Here is a 24,786-nt window from a genome sequence, read left to right on the forward strand (position 1 = left end):
AGCTATCTTACTCATCTCACCTGGGAAGGTATGCATGAGGTAGGACAGACACTGCTTAACATTAATCAGTCTCCTGAAGTCATTACATTCATGAGGAAATGTAATTCACATGTGATTACTTTTTAATTTACTCTGTAATCACATTCCTAGTGAATGGGGTAAGCTTAAAATGAAATTTAAAAGTCAAATACTGCTTTGTATTAAGAATTCACAATTTTTATATGCACTTAGGTTAATAAAGATTTTTACAATAACCAATTGTGACTGAAGATGCAATCACTTTCTTCTCCTCCAGGAAGTTGTTTTTCTCTTCTTTTCATCTTCACAAAAGGTGCTTCATTCCTGCCCACAGGTACAATAATGGCTCTTTGGGAAGTCTTGGGATTATGTTTCTTGCTAAATTTCCATCTTGTATAAATGTTTGTTTGTTTTTCAATAATACAACAGAACAAAATAATTCTGTCTCATGTTGGCAGTTTCTGGGACTCATGCTTAATTTTCACCGGGAAGGTGAGTGCGTTCCTTTGTTTTTTAGCATCAGCAGGGAGCATTGTTGAGAGGGAGGGTTTGTGATAAAGGCTTTTTGCTTAGAATGGAATAGTTTGGGAGTCTCTCTTTTCCTCAAAAGGGTGAGACTTCTTTCCAGGCATAGGAGAATCTGTCAATTTCGGTTTTCTCAGTTTCCCCATATTCAGTTCTCTTAAATTCTACATCAGTGGGTGATTTATTCTTGTGAAAATTCATCAGCATTTTAATGTTAATTTCTCTGAACAGACACATGTTTGTATGCAATTGTTCCTAATATACTCATTTCTGCAAAGCATGCTTTCTACTAGAATGCCTTTTTTGTAGTTTATTTTCAGTAACACGTGCATTTTCATGCCCACTACTTGGCTGGAGAACTGCATTGCAAGATTCAGAGAAGGACAAATTTTGGAGGAATGCTGTGTTTTGGCCCACTGATTGTTTTGAAAAGTGCAAGTCAGGTGGGTTTGACTTTAAATGAAAACTGAATCGTGTTCCTTCTCCATCACTACTTCTTTCATGAAAACCCTTACTGATGTCAGTGGAAATGGATCTTGCTGGCAATGTCACTTAAGGAAAACTCTTTATTTTCATTATTTACATTCTTCCTTTGTTTAGTAACTTATAGTACCAACACTGCCTATTTCAAAAATTCAAAAATCATTCTAAGGCCTGCTGTTTCAAAGTCGATTGATTTAAATCAAGTTTCCTATTTAAAATTCATATATCACCTGAACATGCATGTAGCATCATTTCCTATAGCATATCCATATAACCCCCCCCCCCCGTCCAGAACAGGCCATTTCCCCACCTTTTACTTAGTTGGTGATCCAAAAAGCCACTAGCTTAAAAAGGTTGAGTCTGACTTTGCTGTGTGCTTGCTATGTAATGGCTGCCATCTCTCTCTTTTCTTCCTAGCAGTATTCTTCAACCTTGGGTTCCCAGATATTGCTGGACTACAACTCCCATCATCCCTGGCTAAGCTAGCTAGGGATGATAGGTCTGGAGACCCAAGGCAGAAGAGCACTACTTCCCAGTGTATGTGTATTCCTTTTTTGACTAGCAGAAGGCATAATTGTCAAAATACAGTGTATCAAGTCAGATCAGTGCTGCTTTCTTGTTGTTTAGTGACGTAAGAAGGCAGCAATTTCTATTCTCCCTTGTACTCATCGCAATCGGCACTGTTTCCATTCCATTGCAGTTCAGCTTCCACCAAAAATTACATTGTTCATCTTTCTGTCCATTGTGATCAAATTTAACCTAATTAATTATGTAACTACTGAGATAATTATTTATGTAATGCCTCATGATTCATTTCAATGCAAAGGAAACACCAGGAAGATGAGGTCTTCAGTTGCGTATTGTTTGTGGACTAAAAAAAAAAAAGCTCTTATCAGATTTCTGTTCCTGACCACAAATGCGCACATAAACTGCAGCTCCTTTGTCCACTTAGAGCAGAATTCTCCACCACCCCTACTGTTAAGTCTGTTTTCTAAGGGCTGGATCTCACAGTACTTTTAGACTTTTTCGTGTGGCGGGTAATAGAGTACAAAAGGGCTATTGTGGTCACATGAGAACATTCTGAGGTCTGGAAAACTTGCCAGAGCAGTTCTTGTGAAATCAAAATCTGCAGCTTGGACCTGGATGTCTGGGCTTCAGAGATCACCTGGACCTGGAGCCGCATTTTGGGTTCCTTGATAGAAATAATGAGAACCAGGCCTGCTGCAATGTGCTGTCTTGCCTCCTGATGGGTTTGGTGATTTCATAAAAGGTTGGCAGCAGCAGTAGTCAGAGGGATTATGGCCTAGCAAGTTGTGAGCCAGCAAAATAAACTGTGCTAAGTAGGCAGGAAGGTTGACTGGTCAGTTGAAGGAACAAGATGTGCCCAAGTCTCTTCCCAAAAGGTGAAATAAGTTTAGAATAACCAAAACACTACGGATGACAAGAAGCTTTGTTCCATTTTTCCTCCCGCCCATTCCCCTTTTGACAAAGACTTCCATTTTCAGAAATAGGTCTTCTTGCCTCTAATAACTTTCCTGGCTTTGCTTGTTAATCAAACTGGCCTCATCCTGGACTTGATACATTTCCCGATCTGTAGCATAAACTATATATATATATATCTATATATCTTCTCCTCCACTCCACCCCAAGCATTATTGACTATACATAATCCCCCCCCAAAAAAAAAAAATCTGAAGAGGACTTGGGTTTTTTGGGACATTTAGGTGGACAAATAATGACTTGCCCTAGTTACCCAGTAAAGTTTGTTGCTGAATGGAAACGTGAACCTAAATCTCCCACCTTCAATGGGTGCCTCTTATGCATACAATGAAGTAATGGACTATCCAAACCACTAACAGAAAAAAATGCAATGTGAAGATGTGAAGTCTATTAAGAGCAACCATATTAAAGCAGGGCTTTAAAAATGGCTCAGTGAAACCAGAAACAATTAGGGCTTAATTGACTCTCATCTTAAGGGAGCTGTGAACTGGAGGGGAGATCAAGTTACTTCTAATTTATTAGATCCATGAGTAAGGGGTGGGGAAATGCTTGGCCCAAGTGATTCATCTACATGGAGCTTGGGAAATGCCACCTTTTCGTTCTACTGCAAGCCCTGCCAGAATGTTTCCAGTTTCATGGTATTTGTATGGCTATCTCTGGATTCTCTGTTTGTGATTGTGAATTGGTTTGGAGGAGTCTGTGCCATTAGTCTATATATCATACCAAGCCCAAATGTGCTAGCTGGTCTTGGGGTGGCGTTTCACTTTATAGCATCCTAATTACAGCCTTTAACCTTACACATATAAGGACTTGGAGATCTTTGTTGTTTCCCTAGTAACCATGAATGAATGAACATAGCTAGGATGTTTCTCTGATATCTGGCATTAGTGATCCTCACAGTTTTTTCCCTTCCTCCTCCTTCTGTCTAGAAGCTATTCCTTTGGCCATGAAAGTCTGCCATACTGCTACTATTGGATTTGTACACATCAAGCCATTATCTCTTCCAGTGTTAATTAGAGGCCCTGTTCCAAGCCAATAGATAGCTCCATTGGTAGAGCATGAGACTCTGGATCAGGCTTCCTCAACCTCGGCCCTCCAGGTATTTTGGCCCACAACTCCCATGATCCCTAGCTAGCAAGACCAGTGGTCAGGGATGATGAGAATTGTAGTCTCTGGAGGGCCGAGGTTGAGGAAACCTGCTCTTGATCTTAGGGTCGTGGGGCCAAGCCTCTCATTGAGCAAAAAGATTCCTGCGCTGCAGGGGTTGATCTAGATGGTGCCTTACAACTCTGCAGTTCTATGATTCTATGAAGTGCTGGAAGTTCAACAGGGAGGGGGCTAGTCTATTTTCAAATGAGAGGAAATTCCACAGAATCGGACCCATAATACTGAATGCATGACTCCTGGTGGACACAAGACCTTTATCTGAATCATGGAGGACCATTAGCAGTGACTCCCCTGAGTATGTCTGAGATTGGGCAGAGATACAATGTATTAGATGGTCCTTGAGGTATCCTGGACCAAGGTGTTTGCTTTTGTTTTTTTTTGGGGGGGGGGGTTCTTGCCAATTAATAGAAGAACCATGAACTGGGCTTGGTAGCAGATGGGCACCCATTTAAGGGGTGCACTTTCAACAGCCGTTTCTTCTCTGCCACTTTTCTGGTTGGCCCGCATTAAAACTTCTCTGCTTTCGAAAGAACCCTTTATAAATTGCATTTGAGGGGGCGAAGATTGGAATGTTCTTTGGCAAAACACATTACACGCAGCTGCCGAACGCTCCTACTCTGACCTGAATGTGGGTCAGAAGCCTTCCTAAGGGAAGATTTTGCTCTTTTCGTCCTTTTGATCTCTCCGAAGTCCTTAGAAGTGGTGACTCCGTTATGTAAACTCTTCTTCCTTCCCCTCCCTTAATTAACGGTATCATGAAGTGGCTGGGGGAGTAGGGAGATGCTGGAAAATAAATCTGCTCTGTGGGAAATGAGAAATATTGTTTTTTAAATCTCATTTGTTGGAGGTACTTTGTTTTTTTGCCCTACAGAAAAATCTCTCTGTTCTTCAAAGTAATGAATAGTTGCATTTGTCAGAAGCCTTTAAAAAAAGAAGAAAAAAAACCTATTTGTGTCATTTCGCTTAATTCCATTAGACCCAATACGCTTCTGAAGTTGCGTCTCTTTGCTGTGCTGGGTGTTATTACTGTCGATTAGAGAAAGCATCAGGCATAATTCATTTATAGCCTCATTACAGAAACATGGAGGGGCAGAGTGGGCGGGTGGTGTGCGGGGACAAAGGTGGGGGACTTATCCTGAGTGGCACTGCTTGGTGAAGCTGCTGAGAGGTACGAACCGGAAGGGTAAGAGAAACTCAGCATGATGGATCGTGTGTCAATTCTTAGCTATGGAGACCAAAATTAAAAACTCTGGGGTAATGACATAAAACAAAATTGCATTGCCACATGCAATTCATCCAGCGAGGAATAAAGCATTTTCATACGAAGTCTAGTCATTCAAAAGGCATCTCCTAAATCGGCTTCTCTTCTTCTCTTATCTCTCTCCCCCCCTCTGCCCCGCCCTCAATTTCTATTCTGAAGCCTCACAACTGAACAGCCGTCAGACTTTCTTCATCTGTATTGGCCCTTGTCGTCGCAAGGGTCACTGCTGATCACCAACTGCACTTTTTAACAGTCTGAGGCCTGTAATTCAGGATAATTCCTCTGCAATTTTGTGGGCACAGGTTACTCAAAGCTGGCTTTTAAAGGCAAGGCGGCGAATGGAAATGCTCACCGCTCCGGGGGAATCGGCCTCTTATTCACTGTGCCACAGATTGCTTCTGACTCCCCTCCCCCCCTTTCCCCTCCTCTCAAACACCGTGAAGTAAATGTGCTCACATTTTAAACGTTAGGGCTCCTTCCCTGGGTGTTTTTGAAGTGTAATATATTTTTTACTATCTCCTAGGGTGCCCTGCAGCTAAAATGAAAGAGAGCCCAGAAGTGTAGTTATTTAGCCCCTCCAAAGTGACTTATAAGTGCTTTTTTATTTAAAAAAAGAACTTTTATGCAGAATGTGCTCATTGGGGAGGGGGCGTGTTATGCGGGTTTATTTTCAGATGGGGGGGGGGGAATGCCAATTATCCCTGATAGGCTGAATATGTTTCCTTGAGTTTTATCATCTGTGGAGTAGTGTAATTTGGTTGTCAAGTAGAAAAGTTTGCCATTCAGCTAGAGTCCCATAAAACCCGTAATGTGAAATTTTGATGGGGATGAATAAACCTAACACATCGCCAGGGCCCTTCCCCTGGTGGTACGTTGCTCTCCCTCTAAAACACAGTTGATGTCTAAGGATCTTCTGCCCTAGGCTTCCTCTTCAGGCCATTTTCTGCTCAGAAGTTTATATACAAGGGACAGACCAGAATCTCTAGAGCCAAACAAGTCACTCTTTTATTAAGAGAAAATGAAATTTTTATTTCTCCTAGTCAGAGGAAATCAAACAGCCCCATGGATCCAGGCAGGCGTAATAAGGGGATTTGGTTATTAAAATGGTCCTGTAGCTCAAGACAAATAGCTGATGCTTCCTCAATGGCTTATGATTGTGGTTGTTGGCTATTTCAGACTAGGAGGATTGGTTCCACATCTCCGCTACCTGGAAGTCAGAATGTAGTGTTTCTTTTCTTCTTTTTCTGGTTCTCTTTGTTTGATCTCTTAGTCCAGGGGGCTCCGAAGCTGTGGTCCACAAGCTTCTTTCAGGAAGTCCTCAGATTTGTAGCTGAAGATGGGAGACTTCTCTGTCTATCACATTGAGTATTCAAATTGATTTCTTAGCTGTATTTTTATTGCTTCTTTTATTTCTTATACTGTATTTTATTGCAATAAAAATGCAGTTAAAAAAGGCACGCAGCATCTGGCAGAGTGCATTACAATAGCTATAACAGGCAGGAAAATCATTAAGTGGTCCTCCAAGACTACCAGAAATTTTTAAGTGGTCTGTAGGGCAGTGGGGGGATGGGAGGTACAATCTGAGCTCCATCTATAGCTAGTTGGTTGCACAGTGGTCTGAAGGCAATCAGGGTGGAGGAATCGAGACCACAGTACTTGGGAAGCCTTGAAAACAAACAATGGAACAGCCAGCCTTGAAATGGCCTGAAAAATACTTGTCTGGATCCTATTGTTCTAGGACCAATCAGACTGCTGCATTCTGAATCCTATTGTTCTAGGACCAATCAGACTGCTGCATTCTGAATCCTATTGTTTTAGGACCAATCAGACTGCTGCAATTTGGATCCTAGTCAACTCAGTACATAGCATGGCCCTTCCTTCAAGTGGACTTTTCCTCTCACATACCACTTCATTTTTTGGTAAAAGGGGCAGACCTAAAGCTCACCGTCTGATGAGGACAGATACAGGCTGCGAACATTTTCTAGGCATGGGCAACTCAGATTGTCCTTGGTCACTGGGAGAAAGGTTTATAAAGCTCTTCATTAATGAAAATTGAAATTGCCTTGCTTGATCAGAAAGAGGCCCACCCATCCTGGCATTCTGTTTCAATGAGCAACAAGTCTTAGAGAAGCTCACAAGAAGGCCATTAAAAAATGTTATAATTGTGTGCAGCACTTGGTTGGATCCTTTTAGCAAAACCAAGTCCCATCGTACAGCATTTGTGCAGAAATATCTCTCAAGGCAGCTGCACTTGTGGGACAAGTAAGTGTGGAACAATCCTCAGGAAGATGGAAGGAGCACCAAGGGCGCAAAACACACCATGCCTTCCTTTTAGAGGCACTGGTTTTCTGTTAAAATATAAAGTGGGAATACAGAGAGCTCCCTTAATTGAAAACAACTTCTGCATATTTCCAGGCTGCCCTCCATCAATTAACAGGAAAATAAAGGGCATCTGAAGATTATCAGAGAGGAGATAAAATGTTGGTGAAATTTTCATGTGTAGGGCATAGGTGTTTTGCTGTACTTCTCTTACCTTGGAGATGGCTGAGAGGTTTTATGAGTGCTGTTTCTCTTCATCCCACTATCATCCATGTGCTGGTATCCTCCAGGCTAGATTACTGCCATGCAGTCTATGTGGGGTTGCCCTTGAGGTTGATCCAGAAGCTACAACTGGTGTAAACGGCGAAGGCTTGATAGCTATCTAGGGCAAGCACCAAAATGCTACACCACTGTTGAAACAATGGCATTGGCTGCCAGTTAGCTGCTGGGCGAAGTTCAAGACCCTAGTGTTACTGTGTAAAGCCCTATACAGCCCAGGGCCTTCTCGGTAGTGGCGCCTGCCCTGTGGAACGCCCTCCCAGCAGATGTCAAGGCAATAAACAACTATTTTACTTTTAAAAGACAACTGAAGGCAGCCCTCTTTAGGGAAGTATTTAATGTCTAATGCTGTATTGTTTTTAATATTCAGTTGGAAGCCGCCCAGAGTGGCTGGGGAAACCCAGCCAGATGGGCGGGGTATAAATAATAAATTATTATATTATTATTATATATATCAAGTCTCTCACTGTGCTCTGCGGGTGAGGGCCTCTTGCAGATACTATCTTATCAGGAGGGCCATTCCATAAGATAATCAAACCTTTAGTGTTGCTTTACCCATCCTTCTCCTTGAATATTAGACAATTGTCTTTTGGTGCCTACTGAAAAATTTCCTCTTCAAACAAGCCTTTTCAGCAGAGATCTCCCCCAGCCTGCACCTGTAATGGTATTCTTTCAAGAGATTTTTTATTGTCCTGCCTCTTGTCCTAGGCTGCATTTGGCAAAACGGCTGGATATAAAACTTAATAAATGAATGAAATAAATTCTAAAAATCAGGTCTGCACTCGGCAGCTCTTCTACATCTCTAACCTTCCTGAAAACCCGGTTACCTCGTTGGCTGGGCTTTCCTTCATCTACATGCAGCATCCGGCACATTTGTACCCAAAACTTCATGCTCAATTATCCGCATGCGATCTGGGCTCTGAGCTACTTTGCACGTGGAAGTCGCCTCGGTGCATGAAAAGCGTGGTTTATGAAGCAGCCTTCATCAGGCCTCCAGTCCTGCAAGCGATCATGCGCAGCGTGAACTCTTGACAGCTGCACAATCAGCACTGCCCTACAGCCAGCGTTATTGACTTATCTGCACAGATAGAGATGGTTAAAATATATATGAGCAGGTCGATTACAACTACAGAGTAGCGGGGTTATTCAGCGGCATTGAGGACCAATCTCGGTATACAATTGTGTGCTCCCTGCAGGCGGGAGGCCAATTAATTTGGAGATCAGATCAAATTCAGCAAGTGTTATTGTATGTTACATGGATACACAATCCCCGGAGGCTACTGATAATGATAATAATGAATTAATACAGGGGTAGGCCTCTCATCCAGGTTCTAATTACAGAGTTCTGCACTGGCTTTTGTTCTCAAAGGACAGACTTTGATTAGAAGTTATGGTGCCATCGTCAGATTTTTAGCTTTGCAGCATCTGTCGTTTAATCCATTGTTTCTTTGCAAGGTGGCAGTAAACAGGGAGTTTATGATACGCTGATTCCAGTGTGACAAGATGCATCATTAAGAAGGGCTGCTGTTATAGAGTAGGAGAGCCTTGCATGGTAGCTTGCGAATGTAGGAACTTTTTGACATTGGTAAACAGATGCAGTTCAAAACTCGTGTCACTTAATTCGCAAGGGCGCCTTGTGGATGGAAACAAAAAACATTGTATTGACACAAAACATTGTTTCAGATTAACTTGCATCCAGAAGGCTTGAATTATGATCTCTCTTGATTAAAGACTGGATTATACTTGGCTTTAGTAGGATTGGTGCCAGCTGCAAAGATGGTCTAGTGTAACCAGGTAAAACAGTGAACAGTATTCCGTCTTTAAGAACAACAACAATTCAATTCCAGGCAGAGTTACTGTCAAATTTTGCATAAAGTCAAATTGTGATGGAGGGGTTGGGGAAAGGCATAGTTCAGTAGACAAAGCATATATGTTATATACTACAGGTCCCAGGGTCAATTCATGGCATCGCCAATTTCAAAAAAGGATCAGGTGGTGGAAAAGATCTTCACTGAAGATCCTGGAGAGCTGCTGCCAGTCAAGAAGATACACAGATGTCCCACTATCCAAACACTCGTTCTACAAAAATTCACTTATCCAAACCAGAGGAATTAGTACTCAAAAGTCACTATGCGCAACACAGATTCAGCTATCCAAACAACTGGACTTGTATGTAGTACTGTGAACATATAAGTAGCCTTAAACAAGCCTTCCTTTTTTTTGAGTTTTACTGGTCTGCCACAGCTGTTTTTCCAGAAACCATGGTGGGAGGGAGGAGATGGGACAAATAAGAGAGCTTCTTCCTTTCTTTCCTTGTTTGCCATATGCAAGGTTTCAACAGGTTTCCTGATCAGCTGTAGGTCAAAATTCCCTGGCCAGGAAGACGTTAGAAATTTCCCATAGAAATCAGTAGAAATTGTAGACTCATTATGTGACTGCTCACCTACTAAGCGATTTTATGAGATTGAATTGTGTTTGGATAGTGAGACTGGCATATATTACAACTGCAATTGATACACAAAGGATGGTATCCAGCTAACATGTCCATCCAGCTCACAGATTTTCGCTTCTGTAATGGGCTTTCCTCTCTCCTTCCTCAATGCACCCCATATCCTGGGACATCCCAGCCAGATGAGTGGGGTATAAATATTAAAATTATTATTCAAATGCCCATTGCCATGAGGGAGGTGCCTTGACTATACTCTTTTTGGTGCCTGCTTAAAAAAATTTAAGCCTATCGAAACATGTAGATGTTGATGTGTTTTAATCTTTTACTATCAATTTTAACCATCTTTAAAACATTTTAAAGATGGTTAAAATTGATAGTAAAAGATTAAATCACTTGGGATTTTTTAAAACCCCTTTTATTGATGGTTTTAATGTTTCTTGTAAACCGCTTGGAATGTTTATTACACTCAAGGGGTATACAAATTCTGTTAAATAAAAATAAATAAATAAATAAAAGCTGCTCTATTTTCTGCAGTGAAAGTGACTCAGTATCTGAAGGAATTTGGGGTTCGCCAATACGGATAACATGATAGAACAGCAGAGGTCATAGGGGGGTGAGGACTGCAATTACTGAACTATGGGTGTGTTGTGAAAATAGAGTTAATTCTACTTTGATGCATCCTGTGGTGGTTGTGCGGTTTTCGTGGTGCTGATTCTTCTGAGAACAGTGCATGGATTCCCCTGGCCTTGGCTCTCGCAGATTCTTTTCCTTGGATAACAGTCTCATGGTGTATATATAGCAGGCACTAGATCTTCTCTACAATGCTGACAGATATTAACAGACACATCTGAGAGTCCGTCTTGGTGAAGTTCAAGTGTTGCATTAGGACCTGGGAGACTGGCTTTCAGATCCCTACTTGTCCAGGAAGCTCACTGAAGAAGAGTTTGGATTTGATATCCCACTTTACCCGAAGGAGTCTCAAAGCAGCTAACATTCTCCTTTCCCTTCCTCCCCCACAACAAACACTCTGTGAGGTGAGTGGGGCTGAGAGACTTCAAAGAAGTGTGACTGGCCCAAGGTCACCCAGCAGCTGCATGTGGAGGAGCAGAGACGCGAACCCAGTTCCCCAGATTACGAGACTACCGCTCTTAACCACTGCACCACACTGGCTCTCCACACTGACTCTCAGCCTAGCCAACCTCCCAGGGTTGTTGTGGGGATTAAACCAGAAGGGAGGGGGGGCCCTGTGACCAGCTAGAGCTCCTTGGAGGAAAAGGTGAGATATGAATGCAGTAGTTCGAGTGGTTCGAATCCCTGCAACAGAGTGAGCTTCCATTGCTCTGTCCCAGATCCTGCCAACCTAGCAGTTCGAAAGCACACCAGTGCAAGTAGATAAATAGGTACCGCTGTGGTGGGAAGGTAAACGTGTGCTCTGGCACTTGTCACAGTGCCCCATTGCTCCAGAAGTGGTTTAGTCATGCTGACCATATGACCCAGAAAGCTGTCTGCGGACTAACGCCGGCTCCCTCGGCCTGAAAATGAGATAAGCGCTGCAACCCCATACAGTGGTACCTCGGGTTACATACACTTCAGGTTACAGACTCCGCTAATCCAGAAATAGTACCTCAGGTTAAGAACTTTGCTTCAGGATGAGAACAGAAATCACGCATCAGCAGCGTGGCGGCAGCAGGAGGCCCCATTAGCTAAAGTGGTGCTTCAGGTTAAGAACAGTTTCAAGTTGAGAACGGACCTCCAGAACGAATTAAGTACTTAACCCGAGGTACCACTGTAGTTGCCTTTGACTGGACTCAGCTGTCCAGGGGTCCTTAACCTTTTTACCTATATGAATGCAGTAAATAAATATATAAATAAATTTCGCATCCTGCCTTTTGCCTATTGATCATGCCCAGACCATCCTTGGCTCTAGCAAGGTAGACATGTCACGTGCTTCTAAACCATTTCCCGAGCTGAAATAAATGTCAGAAGATAGCAGGTTACTGGTAGCACAGTTTGTCCCATTCTCTCAGAGCATTTTTCTTTTTTCTTTTGGGAAGCCTGTTTGCTTCCCCCACAATATTTGTTTCTAATGTAATGTTTGCTTTGTGTGGAGGGAGGAAAAATGAGATTAAACACTGGAAATATAAACTGTTAGCCCAGAGTTAATAGGATGATATTTGTCAACTTCTGTACTGTGGTTATGCATTTCAAAGTCTGTTGAATGTTTACTTGAAAATAAATAGGGTGGGGAGGAGCGGTGTCTCAGGGTGGTTTTGTTCATATTTTGGCTCTGGGTTTCTCTCCCACCTCTTCCCTTAAAAAAACAAACACCTGCAATGATGTTTCCATAAGGCTTTATGAAATATTTCTGCCAGCTTTTGATAACCATCAGCGGTGGATTTGTGTGTAATTTTCCCAATTGAAAAATAATGTGCCGAGATGGAGCTCTTGCGAGGGGTGCAAGGGGTGCGATAGCTTTTTGTGTGTGGCAATACCTCATTACATTGCCTTAGGATATCTGAGCCATTTACACAGTCACTCAAAAACCAGCTACCTGACATTCCGAAGCAACTTAAAATACTTTTCTCTACTTCCGCTGCATTTAAATTTCATTTCACACACTGTAAGCTAACACCAATATTTTACATTTCACTGGAGCCTTTTCCATCAGTAGTATATTATTTATTCATTTATTTATTTTTTAAACACACACACAAACAAACAAACAAACAAACAAACTGTATTCACATTTTACGGGCCCTTCTTGACCATTCCAAGGCTCTGACAGACTGCCTTATTATTTTTATAACCTGTGTTGACTCTGCTTCCCATTCATCGTATTTTCTTCTTCTTCTTTTCCCCAGTTTCCAAGGAAGAAAGGCGCTTCTACCATTTGTCTAGAACAATGCACGTTCTTAAATGCAGCTTTAAAAATATGGAACTGTATTCAGGATTATTGTTTAGACTACAGGGGTGCCACCAAGGGAGGAGGACATAGGCGGTCTATAATGACCCAATATTAATTTCTGTGAGGTGTCAGCAATCCCTAAGACTGTACATGTGCACCCTTCACTTCAGCTCAGAACTGTGTGGCTGTATCAACAAAACTAATTTTAGTTGCTGGATGATTCACAACTTCTTAAATTATTTGCTTCGGTAGCTGTTGTATTATTAATACCTTAAGTTTTCGTCAAAGTGGGTCGTACTTATTATTTATTTATTTCATAAGATTTATGAGCCGCTTGATTGTAAACTACAACAACAGCAACCTTCCCAACAGTTTACAAAAAGGTAAAACAAGAAAGTCAAGAAAAAATGTACAGCCATACTTTAAAACATACAGAAGTTAAAATACTAAATTGCCCCAACTTTCTAAGCATCTGGGTAGGCTTCTCTAAAACAAGAATGTTTTTTTCCCCCAGGCACCAAAAAGAATACAGTGAAGGCACCTGCTTGATCCAAGAAAATATTTAATAGAAACAATTAAAAAATAATAATAGGCAGTTCCAAAGTGCAGGTGCTGCCACACTAAAAGATCGAGTTACAAATGTGGGATGAATATTATGTATAATAATTATATTGCCTCTTGGCCTTTTGGCTAAGATTATGTGTGTATGTCAGGCTTCGGGGAATCGGCTTCCTTCCTCGTTGCAGTAAATAAACAGATTAAACAAAGGAAATTCTTACCAGTTAGTTTCTTTCTTTAATAAACACATTGAGAGACAAAAGAAAGCATCTCCCTAGAATGGCGGTGCTCCCAATTAAGACTCACCCTTGTAATCTGAGTTTGTACCCACTGCGCTTTCTGTTCTAACACTTTCTAAGCTCTCTGTGTCTTTGAGGAAGGGGGTGGATACTATCCAGAGACTTTGAATCTGTTAACCCTCTCTCTTCCGGTGTTTCTTCTCCTAGCTATTCCCCCATCCAGTATTTCCCAGCTTCTGCCTTCTGAACTATGTCCCTCTTCAAACCACTGTTCCAAATCTATACTGTCCTCCTGCTCCTGGGAAGATTCAGGAGCAGGGGGGAGGTTCCCACCATTCCTCCTCAGTGCAGCCCTCCTCAGCACGGTCCCTGACAGTGTATTATGTGACACCTGTAGTTGTGCCAATTCCGCCAACCAAAGCGCTCATATGTGGCGTAACCACCATTTAGGATAATACAGTGGACCCTCTGGATACGAATGTAATTCGTTCCAGGGGTCCACACATACCCCCCAAAATCTGCAAGTAGAGGTGCTGCTTCTGTGCACGCTCATGGCGCGAGAGTGCTTCTGCGCATGCGCGAGGCATGCAGAGCACTTCTGCGTATGCACGAGGCACACAGAGCGCTTCTGTGCATGCGCGCACAGTGAAACCCGGAAGAATACACTTCTGGGTTTGCCGCGTTCACAGCCTGAAAGTTACGTTACCTGAAGGTAACGTAACCCAAGGGTCCACTGTACTTTGAGGCCATTCTCTCAGCATCCCCATGTCACTCCCTCCTCTTATCATCCTCTTATGAGCCAGCTTGCTGGAAGCTGCCTTATACCAAGTCAGACCATGGCTCCATCCAGCTCAGCATTGTCTAACCTGACAATGGCAATGGCTTTTCAGGCTTTCCGGCAGGGCTTCCTCTCCCTGCCCTGCCAGGAGATGTTTGGAATTGAAACAAGGAACTGCAAAACAATACCTGCGCAGAGCAGAACAAACCACGTTGGAAGGGGAGGGAGGGAGTTGGCTGATGCACCATTAAAGGCAAAAGAGCTTAGGGGAGGAATAGTAAGGTTCCCAGAAAATGGTGTGTGTGTATGTGTGTGTGTGTGCGTAAGATATCAACATTGCAGGGTTTTACAAGATAATGAGATTCACATGGCTCTCTCGAGCGGGAAAGCTTGCACTTGTCATGGTAGCACAGAGGGAAATTGCTGTAAAGGCAGTTCACTTGAAAAGGGGGTCCCAGTTCCTCTTTCCCAATCTCTCATTTCTCAAGTAACATGATTGGAGAGGAGCCGAACGATATGGAGCAGCATGCTTCCCCCTCCATCCTGACAAGCCACAAACCACAGTGTCATTTTTTAATGATTCCACTGTTGGAAGTGCGAAGGCGATTCCTCTCCCCCGTCCGCTCTCCGCTTTTCCCGTCAACCTCGCATTCCTAGAATCTGCTCTAAATTGTGTGGCAGGGTTTCTCCCTCCCCTTTCCCTTTAATTAAAAGCCAGATCTGTAACTTTTAATCTCCCCAAATAGCGTCTCTTTAGCTGAGATTGACAAAGGCTGGCTGTGCCTCAGTCCCTTCAGCTGCTTTCACCTCCTTTCCTTTTCCTGCTATAAAATTTTTTTAATTGGTTTTATTAGAGACGTATAAGAAAATAGAAGAAGGGTACTAAACATGGCCCTAACTCTCCTCCCTCCCCGCCCCTACCCCTGATCCCACCAGCTGCCCACTAAGTGTTCATGTGTGTATAATAATACATTCCTATTTTAGTTTTTCCTCCCACATTATTCCATCAGGGTTGTATTCAAGCATCCATCCTCCGTGAGGTTATCATCTCCATCTGAAGTATCAATAAATGTACCAGGTCACGGCATCCAGATTTGTAGCGAACCAGCTCGTAATGTATTTTATGAACCCTTTTCTTCAGCTTGGTTTTCCTGTGTGTGGCATTCCTGCAGATCTAAGGACAAGGAGCAAAAGCCCTTTCCTGTCTTTGGTCACAACACCATTGTCTGCAGTGCCCTTAAAATCGTACAGCAAATCTGGAGCTTCATAGTCCTGGTGGCACCACAGTGCGAAGAGTCAAAGCTCAGTGATAGAGCCCCAGTCTTGACCCCTGTGGCTAGAAGAGGCCCTTGCCTGAAACCTTGGAGAGCCACTGGCAGTCAGTTTTGACAATAGGTGGACCAGGATTCTGCCTTGGTAGGAGGCAGCTTCCTATATCCCCCAAAGCACAGTGTCACAGCAGCTGCTACTGCCCTGTGGGCACCCTGCGGCATCCATTGGACCTGCCATCTTGAATTCTCCAAAGTCCCACTCTGAGCCCCACTCTGAGGAATGAACATGCTGGACATGGCTATATGCAGTTTCGCTTGAACTGAAGCAGAGCACCAAGTCTCTAGAAATAAATTAAGAAAGAATGGGGGAAAGGAGTTCTGGCCATTTCCCCTACTGCCATCTGGCGAGCTTGGACATGTGGGTACTTGATACAAGAGGTCTGGTGCAAGTAAGATTTGAAGAAGAGTTGAATTCTGTGTATTAACTCCATTTAAAATGGATTCCTCCTCCATCGCAATTGTGTGATGTAGCTAGGATCTCTTCAGCCCATGCCCTGGACCCTATCAGCTTGCTCCAGATGTGATCTTGCCATTACATTCTGCTTATTCACAATGATGCTGTAGTTACGTGTTTTTACTGCCTCCCCCTTTTCTCTTTCGTAAATGGAATGTATGAAAAGCCATTTTGAAAGCCAGTTTAATTACATGTTGTTCATAATAATTGGCAGGATGTTAATTGCACTTGCTCATAACTCTTTATGTTCGGCATTCCTAGCAGGGTCTGTTTTTATTGCCTTTGTAAATCCTGTCGCTGCACCTTACCGTCAATCATATGCTTTAAGGTTTATTGCAGAATAGCACATGGTGCGGCTTTCTTGTGCAGCCAAGATAAGCAGATGAGTGGCCTTTAAAAACAGGACAAATGGACCTCCTCCTAAATTGTTAGCTTGTTTCCCCCAGTTCTCCAAAACACTGCACATGTCCTTCATGCAGCCATCGGTGCCCTTGCACAACAGGATGGTTTTGAGTCACATATTTCATGTGCAGCATACCCATCAACACACACATACGTGAACTCACCATTGTAAGAATATAGTTTGCATTAAGCTAGTTCAGCTTGCATTATAAGTGCAGGTGTGTTTCTGTGTTTCAGGGGACGCGGGTGGTGCAGGGGACGTGCATGGCGCTGTGGGTTAAACTACAGAGCCTAGGACTTGCCGATCAGAAGGTCGGCGGTTCAAATCCCCACCACGGGGTGAGCTCCCGTTGCTCGGTCCCTGCTCCTGCCAACCTAGCAGTTCGAAAGCACATCAAAGTGCAAGCAGATAAATAGGTACCGCTCTGGCGGGAAGGTAAACGACGTTTCCATGCACTGCCCTGGTTCGCTAGAAGCAGCTTAGTCATGCTGGTCACATGACCCAGAAGCTGTACGCCGGCTCCCTCGGCCAATAAAGCGAGATGAGTGCCGCAACCCCAGAGTCGGGCACGGCTGGACCTAATGGTCAGGGGTCCCTTTAACCTTTACCTTTTAAGCTAGCTCAACTTGCCTTATAAGTGCAGGTGTGTTTCTGTGGGAGCAGGGAGCAATATTATCTTAGGTCAGAATGATGATGGATTCCAGGAGTAATAAGTTGTTGAGTGAATGACTAGACTCCCCCCACCCCCAGGAATGCGTAATGCAGACGTGCCTTTAAGTCATTGTGTTTCCTTTGCATCACTGCATTTGTTGTATGGATCATTCCCCCTTTATTGCATCCCTTATTGCCATGCTTTATAGCATAGGATGATCCTGAAAATCTGCGTAGCTCAAAGTGCAATCTTTTGATTTGAATAGAGATTGCTCTATTTGCATAATGAGGTATGATGACTGAGTGATTAAGACAGGCGGCTATAGCCATATACTGTTGCAAATTAAAGTATAATTGAGGGCCACTTCCCTTGTTATGTAACTGAAGTCATAGGAGTCTTTTTGTAAGGCACAGATTTGTTGCAAATATGACTCCCGTCCAAAGCTCTCTGGAGCCACCGGTTTCCAGAGTCAATTCACTGGCATAACCATTTGGTTGAATACCACCCAATGGTCAACCCACAGAATTTGTACCATGTGGTGATTTCCTACTGGAATGAGAGGTGGTTCTTACCCTTGTCCATGTGGATGGGTTATTGAACCATTCTCCTGGCTTTTCGGGTGAACTTTGATCTAGGAAGGTCGTATATTGCAGGGAAGATGGCTTGTCAGCTCTGTTTGCTTATGAATGAAACTCAGTGCTTGCTTAGACAGACTGTGTGCCAGTCTTAATAGTGGACCAGTTTAGCTTTGTCTGCCTTAAATAAAACTTGATCCATGGCAACTGTGTTTTTCACCAGTAGTGATGTAAAAAGGGAAAGCCATGTCCCTCTGATAGACTCTCAGTGCCAACTTGATTTAGTTTACAGAGCACTTTGTCAGCCCATAGATACCTGCATATTCATGTAACAAGGTTTCAGTGGCCATTTTATGTTGGGAAAAGCAGTGGGTTGGGTGGAAGAATTTGGAACAGAGATAGCAGGGGGTGGGGTACCGCTTGACCCTTTCATGACACGTTGCTTTGCTGGTGCAATTTCCATCAGGCATTTCATGCCTCTGATGGAAATTGTACATTTAAGAGGGCAAGCACATGCCTGGGACTCCACAACAGGAAGAGAGGCTTCAGTGAGTGGTAGGTTTTGGTTTTTTTGTAGAAAATGATGGACACCAAAAAGGCTAAGTACCTCCTGTTGCTTCTCCACTCCAAATCACCTCCTAAGCAATCTTTTTCCCTACCCAGAAGAACCATCAAGGTTTTTTTTCTTATGCACATTTGCATGAGACATATAGATCTGCTTTTATGTTCTTTATTCAGCGAGTCTTCAAATTTGACTGCAAGGCTGCTAAACCTTGGCAAAATAAAAAAATGCCTAACCCATTTTTCTCTGAAAAATCAAACAAAACATTCCTGCAGTAAAACCCCCCACAAACCTCAATTTTAACATTCCATGCACAAAGGACCAAAAGTATGGATGGAACAGCCTCCACTAATTGTGCTCTGAGTAGCCCCTGGCTCTTCAGTAATATTCCAGATGCTGCTGCAAAGATCATCCCTAGATGTTTTCTAATTATTACTGTCATGGACTCCCCTGCCTCATATCATGCCTCCTGACCTGTGGTCTTCTGCGTGGCTGTATAATTCTTCTAAATATGCAGTCATCCACAATCTGAGCCAAACATTAACATCTACGCAGGTGCTGGAAAACTGCTACGTACGTTAGCCCACAAATGATTCTCAGAAGCGTTGCCATCGGGTGGGTCTGTTTCTTACTGAAACCATATTAAATATGGTTGAAAGAGCATATTGCGGGCTGCTTGTTTTGATTTGGCAGTTTCCCACTGGTGGCGGAGGATCCCTTGTTAAATCATTCTCAGCACAGTTTGTGAAAGACCCCTTCTGCATTAAAATCCAGCTTTTGCTCTGCTCTGAATGCAATGTAATAATCGGCTGATGTTGCAGTCAAGCACTCAGGTGTGTCTTTAAAGTGGATTTGGAAATAAACACACACACATCATTTTCTACTCCAAGGTATTAGGGAAAGGAATGAAACATGAGCTCATGGGCATTTATGCCACGGTATCAGTTCTCTGAATGTCTCTGGTATTCAATATTTGGTAATTGTTTCTCCGCTATCAGGAGGAATTCATGTCTTGTAATTTTGTTGCTTTTTCCACAAGAAAGTAATATTACTTTAGTATTTAAAAGGCAGTATACTGTGCTGTTAGCGATTAGGTGTTTTAAAACGTGGATACTGAGTGTTCTGAGAGTATCAATTTTCTCGTTTTGTATATTAATGCAATGGCTCATTTTGTGGGCATGAACTTTGAAACATTTGTCTTATGGCCACATGGTGGTGGTGTGACTCATAGGCAAATGTTTAGGCCAGACATGTGGTATCAGTGTGAGGTCAATTTTTTGTCATTATTTATCATCATTTTCAATGATCTGTTCCTTTTATTTGCATCTGGACTTTTTCTTTCCTCTTTCTGCTTTGCATTATAAGAGGTCTCTCTCCCCCCCCTTTTCTGTATGGCATTCCCCTTGCACAACTTATTTTTTGCTTGGTTGGGGAATACTGCGAGGGGAAAAAGGAGCCCAATTCTCTAAAGCTGGGGCGAACTACATGTTACACAGCAGCTGCATATAAAGAACTCGGTTACATTTGTAAAGATAAAGCGCTTTATATGCTTCATAACACTGTGGCACCAGGTGGCGCTGTGGAGTCCCGTTGTGTCCCCCTCTTTGTTGCAAGACATCCTTTGGTCTCTGTGTTTTGTTATGGGAGTGGTTTTAACCCTTTCCCTGCCAGCCACTTCCCCCTCTCAAACTTTACCCGCAGCACCACTTGCCCTTGTTCTGGACTTGTGTTTGTTAATTTCTGTTTGCCACTGAGCAGCTGCTTAGAGTCACAGGACTCTGTTTACATTCCAGAGACAGTCCAGGCCATTGGAAGTCTCACGGGAGACGGGATGTGACGTTAGTGGTTTCCTGTTCCTTTGTTGAGTTGCTCTCTGCTTTCATAGAGAGAGGATGTATGATTCTTTGCTATCTGCATAGTAAGAAATAAAGCATAGCATTTAGCCATAAATCTCATCACTTCCACGTGCTGTTTTGGATTCTCTGCTGAGCGGGATGTGCCTAGAGCCTTATCAGAGGCTCAGGTCGTCAATTACCTCGGAGGGCGATTCCGGAAGATGAGCTTTATCAGCTCGGTCGTAACGGAGATTCCAACAGTGTTTACCTCACAGATTCAGGTCTGGGACAGTGGGGCAGGGGGAGGGAGCAGCTGGGAGGAGATTTGGGGAAATGCAGCCTTCAGGGAATGGGTTGAGCATTGCTTCCTCATCACAGCTGCAAAGCTCCCTTCTCATGGTTGTTTTTTTTTTTTTTTTTGCAGTGGAATGAAAAAGAAGAAGCCCTGTCAGACTAACATTTATTTTTCAGAACACGTCCCACAAGCTCACTTAAATGTAATTCAGTCCTTTGTAAGCCTTAGCACTGAACTAAGGGTAAAACTACACATTACACTGCAATTGTATGTAGTTTTACCCTTAGCTTTACCCTTACAAAGGACTGAATTACATTTAAGTGAGCTTGTGCGACGTGTTCTGAAAAATAAATGCTCCTGCTCTCCCCCCCTCACCTCAATCAGAAGGTTACCCCGCTCCTGAAGGTTAGGATGCTTTTCAGTCCAGCTTGAGCAGAGAAACACAGGGACAATTTAGCACGGCTGTGGGAGTCTTTCCAAAATGCTTAATAATTTGCAACCTGGAAGCCCCAGGTGTTCAATAAAAGAAAAGCCAGCCCTCCTTTTCCAGCACTGTCCCCTTTCCCTCTTTGTGGACATAATTACTGTATTCTGCTAAATTAATCCAGCCGGGCGCCTAGTTAGAATTATATCTGTAAAAGCACATTTTCAAATTAACAGAAGGCAGGGGAAAAGGAGCAGGGAGGAAGAGTACAAGTGCAGACACACAGGATGACACTAAGGGTTGGTGGTTTTCATATATATACTTTTTAAGATGCTTTCTAGGTTTGTCATTGCTTTTCTCCCAAGAAATTAGTAACTAATAGGTTATTTATTTATTTGCTGGAGTGGTGATAACATGTGAATTAGACCAATACATTAGCTTCTGAGAGTGCAATTGTTGTCTGTCTGATCTAAGCAGCTTCTGCTCTCACTTCCTGTTCCTGTCATGCTGTATAATGTTGCTTGTGGTCTGCCGCTGCAGCAGCAGTGTTGAGGCTATCTGATTTTTCTCAGTAATACTAGTATCCTGCTAACAGTAAGTTGATACCACCTCAAGCCCCAGAGCAGATGGTAGGCTGCTCACAGTTCAGAAGGAAGCTTTGGCTGGCCTCCAAGAAGTAGCCTTGCACGCCAGCCTCCTTTGTGACTTACGTATTGCCAGAAAAGAGGAAATGCAACAAGGAAACTGAGGACAAAAGAGGACAAAAGAGGACACTTATTTGCGAAAGAATTGCATGTGCTAATTTGCAAGTGTATATGCAGAAATAGAGTCATCTACTGTGAGTTAAATAGAAAGACAACACATCTCACCAGAGTGGCAAAGGATTGAAGAAGCGTAGTAGCTTAGTAGTAGAGCATCTGCCTGTATATCCCATCCTTCCTCCCTAAGGGTCCCAGCAGTGGCAGACCTTCAGGTCTCAAATTTCAGCAGCAACCTGTGCAGTGCCAAAACTTTGTGCCCCTGCCTCTTGCCTTCCATTCTACATAATGGTTGCGGGTCCCCCCAAAGCTTCACACCCAGTGTGACTGAACTGGTTACGCTCCCCTAAATCCACCCCTGAGCCCAGGGCGGCAAACAACAAACAAAAAGTAGGTGCCGAAAATACAGCAGTCTAATATTCAAAGGGGTGGTATTCCAACACTGGAATTTAGTCACAACACTAAAGGCCCAATTTTCATATTGTGCAGAATAATAATAATAATAATAATAATAATAATAATAATAATAATAATTTATTTATGCCCTGTCACCCTGGGTGGCTCCCAACAGAATATTAAAAACACAATAAAACATCAAACATTAAAAACTTCCCTAAACAGGGCTGCCTTCAGATGTCTTCTAAAAGTCAAGTTGTTTATTTCCTTGACATCTGATGGGAGGCCATTCCACAGGCCGGGCGCCACTACTGAGAAGGCCCTCTGCCTGGTTCCCTGTAGCTTGGCTTCTCACAGTGAGGGAACTGCCAGAAAGCCCTCGGAGCTGGACCTCAGTGTCTGGGCTGAACGATGGGGGTGGAGACGTTCCTTCAGGTATACTGGGTCAAGGCCGTTTCGGGCTTTAAAGGTCAGCACCAACATTTTGAATTGTGCGTGGAAATGTACATCTCCTGATTAGATGTGGATCTCCTGATTAGATTGTACCTACAGAAAGCCCTCAGCTGCCGACCACAATGACTAATTGGGTGTATCAGGGGTGCGATGATCTTTCAGGTACACCAGCCCAAACTTAGCTATTTGGGAAACTAGTAAACTTTGACAGATCTCCATGAGATGGGTCATGTGATAAATCAATGGTGTCCAACATCATCAGTTTAATTCTGGATTCTGATCGTAGCTTGTTTTGTTCCTTCCCTCTGCAGAGGCTCAAGGCAACAACATAAAGTTCCAAAGCAGTCTCCCATCAGCAGGTTCGCCATACTAGGTGCCTTTGGAACAGGGGTAGAAAACACAGTGCTCTCCAGATGTTGCTCCAGCCCCCCATCAGCCTCAGCCAGCTTGGCCAATGGCTAGGGATAATGAGAGCTGTCATTCAGCAAAGTCTAGAGGGAACCACTTCTTCTGTTCTGGAACCTACTTTTCTGCCTCTGTCTATATTATTCATCTGTGCCATATTTCTGACGGGCCTGCTCCTTTGTGTTTGTGTGCTCGCACAAAGCGAAGATATGAATTGCATTGCTTTAGGGTGAAAAATAACCAACTAGGGAAAATGTAAAATGTAGTGGTTGGAGCTACCGTTCGCCAATACATCGTCCATTCTCTTCCTCCTCATCCTCAGGATGCAATTTCTGAAAAATAATATCTGCCTAGCCCTCTCGTGACCTCAAAGGTATCTTTTCCCCTACTCTGCCACCCTGGCTATAATTTGAAATAGGGTTTCTTTTTTGTGCGAGGTGAGGTTAATCACCTTCCAAAGGCACAGTTAGTGTCATCTAACTCCAAGGATGTTGGGCTTCCTGCAATCACTGGTTGTAACAATTTCTCTCTCTCCAAAGCTTATTCTCAATGTTTGATTCTGAGGGAGAAAACGACCCACTGTACCTTGTTGAATTTTACAAGCACAGATCTCTATTTTTTTTATTAACCTTTTCTTTATGAAAATTAAAATCAAGCAACAGTTTTTCCTTCCTAGGGCTGCATTCAGACAGCCTTATTCCCTTACCTGTTACTTTTTCACATTAATACTTTTCACAGAAGCCACTTCTGGGGAATCTAGTGGTATCCTGTGGACATTTAGTGCTCATTTCTGTACTGATCACTTCCACTAAAATACCATTTGCAAACCCGTTCATTCACCCGGAAAATCATGGGAGTTCTGCGCTGTGATTTTCCACTGTTTTCATGGATCATGCAATGTGACAAAATTTGGGGTGGTATTCCATCGTACAGACATTTCCCACCATTTTTATCAAGGGTCAATCGTGGAGAAACAGAAGCACGCACAGGCATAAAGACAGGTGACATGGTTAACGATTTCTGCTGTTGTTTCACACCATGGTCGCAGGTGTGAATGTAATTTAGCAAGACATGTTGGTATATTGATCAAAAACACACACTGTTCCATAGCACAACAAGTAATGTGGAACGTTAGCAACTGTGACAGAGGCGCCAGCATTGTAACCAGAAAAAAACCCTAACTCAATCATCCCTGTGTCTGAATGTGCTCCAAGACTACTTCCACTTATGGAACATTGTGCATATTTTCATTCTAGTTCTGAAGCTTCCTATGTCTAATATTTAAAGACAGTGGAGGGTTAGTACACAATGTGTTGCAACCCCTTACTCAAGCAGATCATTCTGGTTTCATTTCTATGGGGCTTTTAAGTAGCTTTAAGATGGCTTTATAAGAGTAACATACATCCACCCCCCACCTGCAAAAAATAAATAAAATGCTACTAGATGTGAAGGGGGAGAAGAAATCTTTTTAAAGTTGAAGTTCACAGAGGCAATATCTATTGTTGTAGGAGCAGCCTTTGACCTTTAAGTTTCAGACCCAGTTTTATGTGTAATTCAATTGCCAGGCTAAGTGGATATAGCCAAAGACATTCACAGCGACCCTTACATAAAGGAAATAAATATATGAGAAAGGCAACCCAAAACAATTCCACCCAGCTATTCTCTTCCTTGTTTACACTTATTGGCAAGGACATTGTTGTTGTAGCTATATTTTTTTATTGATAGGTAGATCGATGCTTATAACCAATATTAATTAACAAAA

General features: G+C 43.0%; 1 protein-coding gene across 5 annotated transcripts in view; it reads left to right on the forward strand.

Moving 5' to 3' along the window:
- The window catches only part of FHIT (fragile histidine triad diadenosine triphosphatase), a 1,063,956-nt gene that overhangs the window by 679,897 nt on the left and 359,273 nt on the right, over positions 1-24,786 (forward strand). The gene's annotated exons all lie outside the window — the stretch shown is intronic.

The sequence above is a fragment of the Podarcis vaucheri genome (genome assembly GCF_965113315.1).
Source record: "Podarcis vaucheri genome assembly, chromosome: 2".
Classification (NCBI taxonomy): Eukaryota; Metazoa; Chordata; class Lepidosauria; order Squamata; family Lacertidae; genus Podarcis; species Podarcis vaucheri.